The 7,812-nt window shown below is 38.6% G+C and overlaps 1 pseudogene; it reads right to left on the reverse strand.

Annotated features, from left to right (window-relative positions):
• The window catches only part of LOC102840809, a 77,521-nt pseudogene that overhangs the window by 4,130 nt on the left and 65,579 nt on the right, over positions 1-7,812 (reverse strand).

Below are 7,812 nucleotides of genomic sequence, written 5' to 3' on the forward strand. Positions count from 1 at the left end.
ATAAAATTTAAATCTTTCAGTAAAGTGAGGTTGCACAGGCGACACTCACTCATCTCTGCCAAGAAATTTCGAAGACAACTATCTGGCTAACTGATTGGAAGAGATCCATATTTGTGCCCATTCCAAAGAGAGGTGACCTAATGGAATGTGGAAATCATTGGATAACATCTTTGATATCCCACGAGAGTTAAGTTTTACTAAAGATAATACAGAAATAGCTGCAAACATACATTGATAGAGAATTCCCAGAGATTCAAGCCAGATTCAGAAGAGGATATGGAATGAGGGATATCATTGCTGATGTCCAATGGATCTTGGTTGAAAGCAGAGAATACTGGAATACTAGAATACCTGTACTTTATTGCCTATGCAAAGGCATTTGATTGTGTGGATCATGACAAGCTATGGACAACATTACAATGTATGAGTGTTCCTGAATACTTAATTGTGCTCATGAGGCAGTTGTTCTAACAGAGCATGGGAACACTGAATGGTTTAAAATTAGGAAAGGTGTGCAACAGGGTTGTATTCTTTCACCATACTTATTTAATCAGTATGCTGAACAAATAATATGAGAAGCTGGGTTCTATGAAGAAAAACGTGGCATCAGGATTTGAGGAAAACTCATTAACAACCTGTGATATGCAGCTGATACAACCTTGCTTGCTGAAAGTGAAGAAGATGTAAAGTATTTACTAATGAAGATCAAAGAGCACAGCCTTCAGTATGGGTTGCACTTCAATGTCAAGAAAACAAAAATCCTCACCACTGGACAAATTAACAACAGTCTTATCAATGGAGAAAATATTGAAGTTGTCAAAGACTTCATTATTTTTGGATCAACTATCAGTCAAGAAATCAAACGATGTATTGCATTAAGCAAATCTGCACAAGACCTTTTTGAAGTGTTGAAGAGCAAAGATGTCAGCTTGAGGACTAAGGTACACCAAGCTATGGTATTTTCAACCTCATATGCATGTGAAAGCTTGACAGTGAATAAGGATGATCATAGAAGAATTGATGCTTTTGAGTTATGGTGTTGGAGGAGAATATTGAAAGTACCATGGGCTACCAAAAGAACCATCAGATCTGTGTTGGAAGAAGTGAAGCCAGAGTGCTCCTTGGAGGCCAGGATTGCCAGACTTCGTCTCTAATACTTCAGACATATTGGCAGGAGGGATCAGTTGCTAGAGAAGGGTATCATGTTTGGTAAGGTGAAGGGTGAGAGATAAAGAAGAAGACCCCCCAGTGAGATGGATTGGCCAAGTGGTAGAATCAAATGGGCTCAAGTGTGGCAACAATTTTGAGGTTGGCCCAGCACCAGGAAGTGTTTTGTTCTGTTGTGCATAGGGTCACTATGAGTTGGTACAAACTCAATGACACTTAACAACAACAACATTATTGATCAGATGGTATAGGGGCTGGTAATTGATCTTGCCCAGTAGGTGACACTACAAAGAGTATGATTGTGGCTGGGTTGTATGTACAAGGTTGTTTTCTCTTGTGGTTGGGAAAGAGACCCCTCACCCCCGATACATACAAGAACACAAAACAAAATAAATAAGCAAGGAAACTACAATGAAAGGAGAAAATAATCAAGAGGAAAAAAACAAAAACAAAGCAGGCAGCAACCAGAAGAAAAGAATATATTAAGTATAAGGACAAAAGAGGAACAGGGAAATGGAGCTATAGAAAAGAATATGAGAAGAAAGAAAAGAAAAAAAACAAAAACAAAACGGGCACTTAAGAATAATTAAAATGAGGGACAGGAAAATGGAGCTATATAAGAAAGGAAATAAAAGGAAGAAATAATTTTTTTTTTTAATTTGAAAAACCAGGGAGATTGAAGATGAAAAGAGGAAGAAAGTGTAGTAAAGAAAGGCCAACAAGGAGCAAAAAAAAAAGATGAGGGGAAATAAGAAACAGAAGAAAAGCAGAGATAGGATAATATTCAAGGAATTCAAGGTATTAGAAAAAAAAGTAAGGAGAAAGAATAAACAAACAAAAACAATGAAGCAAAAACAAACAAACAAACAAACCTGAAAATAAAGCAGAAAGACCCACACAAATCCCTGTAGCAGTTGGAACAAGAAAGGAGAAAATTCTAGGAGTATCCTGCAAACCAAGGAAGTTAAGAGCTGGGTTTGGGAGAGTTGTGACAGAAAAGTTCCTGGCCCTAGATGGCGGTGCTCTTATTGGCCTCGGGGTTATCTGTGTTCAGGGCACTCAATCCAAAAATAGTTCTTGGAGACCCTTGTTGGAGATGTTTCAATGTCTGTTAGGACTACAGGGCAACTAGTGGCAGGGGACTGTTTAAATGCTGGTCTGGTGGCTCCGCGGGTTCAGTAGGTCTGGAGCCAAGACCACCTGAATCCAGGCACCAAACCCGTGCATCAAAGCAGCACCATAAGGCCTACCTCACACTGGTGTGGCTCCAAACCATGTGATTCTGAACTCCTGGAGAGCAGGTTCTATGCTGGATGTATAAAGGTGGGAACTGGCCACACCTCTGGTCACTAGGGAAGTATGGGAAAAAAAGAAGGAATCACACCTTTCCTGTCACCTGTGTGAATCTGCTTTGTTAGGTCAACTTCTGTTGCCAAAGCTGCTCACAAGATGATCATGCCAAGTATCTCTGTCTGGAGTTTACTAGTTAAGCTCTCTCTTTCCTCATCCCTCTCAGCTTCTCCTTCCAGCAAGCACTCAATCTTCTTCTCTAAGCTTTCCTCTGAAGTTCAGGGTTACAGAATTTCCATCTGTGTCTGTTTCATTTGGCCTCTTGTATCTTTGTTGAGGCGGGTCCACATAGTGCTACTACCTAATCTGCCCTCTTGCAGGAAGTCTCTACAGCATTATAATTTTTCATACTTTCCTTTCCTTATTAAGCAACTTGTTTTTGTTAAGTGCTGACCAGCTGGTTCTGACTCATAGCAACCCTGCAGAGGGTTTCCGAGGAGTGGCTAATGGCTTTGAACTGTTGACCTTGTGGTAATCAGTCCAGTGTTTTTCCTATAGTACCATACCAGGAGTCCTAGGTAGATTCCTTTTCCCTATACATTGATTCAGTTCAGCAGTTCCTCATGATTCTGTCTTTGGCTATTAGCTTCTTTTCCTACCATTTCTCCCCTAGGTGATTTAGATATTTATATATGAATTCGAGGATTGAATTTTTTCTTTAGTTCCTCCAGCTTGAGAAATGCTGACTGTGTTCTTCCCTTTTGGTTTTCTGATTCCAAATCTTTGCACATTTTATTATAATATTTGGCTTTATCTTTTCGAGCTGATCTTTGAAATTTTCTGTTCAGCTCTTGGACTTCCTCATTTCTTCCATTTGCTTTAGCATCTCTATGTTGGAAAGCAAGTTTCAGAGTCTCTTCTGACATCCATTTTGACCTTCTTCTTCTTTCTTGTCTTCTTAATGACTTTTTGCTCTCTTCACATATGATGTTCTTGATGTCATCCCACAACTCTTCTGGTCTTCAGTCTTCAGTGTTTTTAATGTATCAAATCTGTTCTTCAGATGATCTCTAAATTCAGGTGGGATATATTCAAGGTCCTTACTGATAATATGTCTGAAATATGAGAGACAAAGTCTTACCATCCTTGCTTTTTTCTAAGGAGTATTCTGGTTGTACTTCTTTCAGGGCATTCCATGGCACTTTCAATATTCTTCCCCAACCGCATAATTCAAATGTACCTATTAATCTCTGTCTTCCTTATTCATTGTTCAGCTTTCACATACACAGGAGGCTATTTGAAATACTGTGGTGTATCTTAGTCTTCAAAATGACATCTTTCTTCTTTAATACTTTAACGAGGCCTTTTGCAGATTTGCCCAATGCAATACGTCATTTTGACTACTGTTTCCATAAGCATTGATTGTAGACCAAAGTAAAATGAAATAATTGATAGTTTCAGTCCTTTCTTCATTTAACATGCTGTTTATTGTCTATTGTCCAGATGTAAGGATATTTGATTTTTTTAGACAGAGTTGTAACCCATACTGAAGACTGCACTCCTTCATCTTCATTAGAAAGTGCACAAGTGTTCTTCATGTCTAAAGTTGTTAAATAAATTTTCCTCCAATCCTGATACCAAGTTCTTCTTCATAGTGTCTAGCTTCTTGGATTATTTACTCAGCATAGACTTTAAATCACTCAAGTATATCCTTTACTGTCTGAATGACTGTCTCTTAGTCTATGTTAAGTGTTCTGCGATTCCCATTCTTTGCAATTTTATGCATAATTTGTTATGATTCACACAGTCCAATGTCATTGCATATTTAATAAAACACAAGTAAACTTCATTCTGGTATTCTCTGTTTTCAGCCAAGATTCATCTGACGTCAACAATGATGCCCTTCAATTCATATCTTCTTCTGAATCCAGCTTGAATTTTTCTGGCAGTTCCCTTCAATATGCTACTACAAGTTCTGCTTTGGAAATTGAAAATGCATGATTAATTATGGAAATGTAGCTAGTGAGGGTATTAAATTTTAGATATAGCTACTGTTCTCTGGTGGCATAGTGGTACAGTTTGAAACTACCAGCTGTTCTACAGGAGAAAGATGAGGCTTTCTGCTCCCATAAAGATTTACAGCCTTGGAAACCCTGTACAGGGTCACTATGAGTCAGAACCGACTTCACGGCACATAACCAACCAACCAACCAACTGATTTCTATTCAGTTCTTTTACTTACTCATGTCTTCCATTCTCTCAAAAAGACAATGTAAAATATTATACTATAATCTGCAAAGATCTGGAATTAGGAAACCAAAATGGAACATGCTTAGCATTTCTTAAGCTGAAAGAATGGAATTAAAATTCAAGGATTCTTTGGGCAACATATTGAATGATGCAGGAAGCATCAAAAGAAGATAGAAGGAATCTGCAGTCACTGTTACAAAAAGAAATGGTTGGTGTTCAAGAGGTAGCATTTGAAACCATGGTACTGAAGGAAGAAATCCAAGCTGCAACGAAGACACTGGTGAAAAGCAGGTCTCCAGTAATTGGCAGAATACAAATTGTACAAACTGATGCAGTCCTGGAGGTGCTCACTCGTCTATGCTAAGACGTTTGGAAGACAGTTATCTGGCCAACTGATAGGAAAATATTCATATTTGTGTCCATTCCAAAGACAGGTGACCCTATGGAGTGCAGAAATCATCAAATGGGACCATTAATATGCAAGTAAACTTTGGCTAAAGATAATTTTAAAAAGTTGCAGCACAGTGCATTGACAGGGAGGGAACTGCTAGCAATTCAAGCTGGATACAGAAGAGGATGTGGAAGTAGAGATATCATTGCTGGGGTCAGATAAATCTTGTCTGAAAGCAGAAAATAACAGAAAGATGCAGATTTGTGCTTTATTGACTATATAATGGCTTTCAACGGTGTGGAACCTTACAAACTATGGATACCATTGCAAAGAATGGGTATTCCAGAAGATTTCATTCTCCTTATGAGGAACCTGTGCATAGAACAGAACAAGGGGATATTGAGCAGTTTAAAACCAGGGAAAGCATGTGCCATAGTTGTATCCTTTCAACATACTTATTCAATCTGGATGCTGAGAAAATAAACCAACAAGTTGGGTTATATGAAGAAGATGGCATCAAGATTGAAAGAAAATTTATTAACAACCTGAGATATACAGATGGTACAACCGTGCTTGCTGGAAGCAAAGAGAACTTAAATTACTTACTGATGAAAATCAAAGACTACACCTTCAGTATGGATTGCAAAGAAAACAAAAATCCTCACAACTGGACCAATAATAACGTCATAATAAATCAAGAAAAGATTGAAATTGTCAAAGATTTCATTTTGCTCATATCAACCATCAACATTCATGAAACCTGCAGTCAAGAAATCAAATGATGTATTGCATTAGGCAAATCTGCTGCACAAGAGCTCGTTAAAGTGTAGAAAGAGCAAAGATATCAGGTTGAGGACTAAAGTGCACCTGAACCAAGCCATACTATTTTATTTTCTTATTTCTTTATTTATTTTAATATGAAAAGCCATGTTATTTTCAATAGCTTCATATGTATATGAAAGTTGGGCAATTAATAAGAAAGACCATAGAAGAGTTGATACATTTGAGTGACATTATTGGAACTTTTAATAAATTTTAGTGATCCTTACCATGTCTGATATCAAGTAGGTACTAACTGCAAGTATGGGTGTTCTTGTGTATCTCCCCTCACTTCACATAATCTGGACGCTTCACTCTCTTCTCTAGTCCTCTGTGGCCATGTCACTGCCTCTGGGCCCAGGAGTCTTGCCATACTGCTGGCCAACAAGGTCTCCACCCAGGTTCACAGGAGTCTATTGAATGTGGTCGGGCCCAGTTCCCAACTTCATTGCTGTTTTCAAACTTCTTTATCTTTCTCGATTCGAGTTCTGATCATTAAGTTACCCAAGCTAGGTCATATGGTACTATCTACAAGCTTGGACATTTTTGCACACCTTTGCCTGCTTCATATCAGCTGGATGCTTCATTCTCAGATCTAGCCCACTTTGGCTAGGTCAGTGTCAATGTGCTCAGGAGTTCCCAAGTCTCCTGAAATTTCAGACCAACCAGCAATTTCTCTTCTCTCTCTTATCTCAAGGTCAGCAGGAGTCTATGGAACATGGTCGAACTCAACCTATGTCTTCATTACTGCCTTTCCCCAACTTCCACTCACAAGTAGACCAATGTAGTCATCAGTGAATTTACAAGCCTGTTCATGTGTTCCCTTTGAGTTTCTGTCTTGGAAGGCTGTTTTTCCTGAAGGGCCTTGATAGCTTGCCTAAATGGCCCCCAGGCAAACAACTTTTCTGTTCTTGTAATAGTCAAACAATCTGTTCTTTTTTCCCTACTCGTCTGTCTTTCAAGAAGTATCTTCTTTTTCTCTAGCCACTCTTGGTTGGTCTGCATGTCCTTTCACCTGGGAATGTTCCACCTCAGAAGGTTCTGGATGGGGCTCAGGATTCCACCTAATGCCTCATACTCTACAAAGACTAGACAAGAAGTCTATTTCACTGGGCCAATTCTAGAACCCCTCTTAGGTATTCCAATAAGTTACAGGTTGAAGACAGGCTTACAAGGTTTCTGTAATCATATTTCCCAATATTCATTTCAATCCCACTTACATGTCTGTTTTACAACAATAGGCAAGGGAAACCAATATCCATAAGACAGTCAAGCACCTTAACATTATTTCCCCTTTTACCCATTCAGCCTATGCCTTGATCCCTGTATCACAAAGTCATTCTCTAAGGTTGAGTATACATCACTATTTATCTCTATCTCATTTAGCCCGTGCACACCTACCTAAGAATTTCCCTATCTTCCTTGTTCTACCACACCAACCTGCTTCCTGTGTAGTGCCCTCCATGAATCTGACTTTTGTATGTTGATTTTGTACCTTGCCACTTTCAATGAATTTCAAAAATATTATCACTGAATCTTTCAAATTTTCTATGCAGAGGATAATATCATCTGCAAATAGAGAGAGTTTTACTTCTTCTTTGCCATTTGGATGACTATCAGCAAAATATTGAATAGTAGTGATAATGAGCATCCTTCTCTGGTTCCCAATTGTAATGGGAATGATTTCAGTTTCTCTCTATTGAGAGTAATGTTGGCCAAGTTTTATATGTTGTTATTGTTAAGTGCTATTGAGTCAGTTCTGACTCATAGCAACCCTGTATAGGGATTATGAGTAGCAGCTGGTGAGCTTGAACTTCCAGCCTTGTGGTTCAAACCGACCTTGCAGTCCAACACATTAACTGAAAACACCACACATATGCCCTTAATTATGTTGA

The sequence above is a fragment of the Chrysochloris asiatica genome, unplaced genomic scaffold, assembly GCF_000296735.1.
Source record: "Chrysochloris asiatica unplaced genomic scaffold, ChrAsi1.0 scaffold00320, whole genome shotgun sequence".
Taxonomy (NCBI): domain Eukaryota; kingdom Metazoa; phylum Chordata; class Mammalia; order Afrosoricida; family Chrysochloridae; genus Chrysochloris; species Chrysochloris asiatica.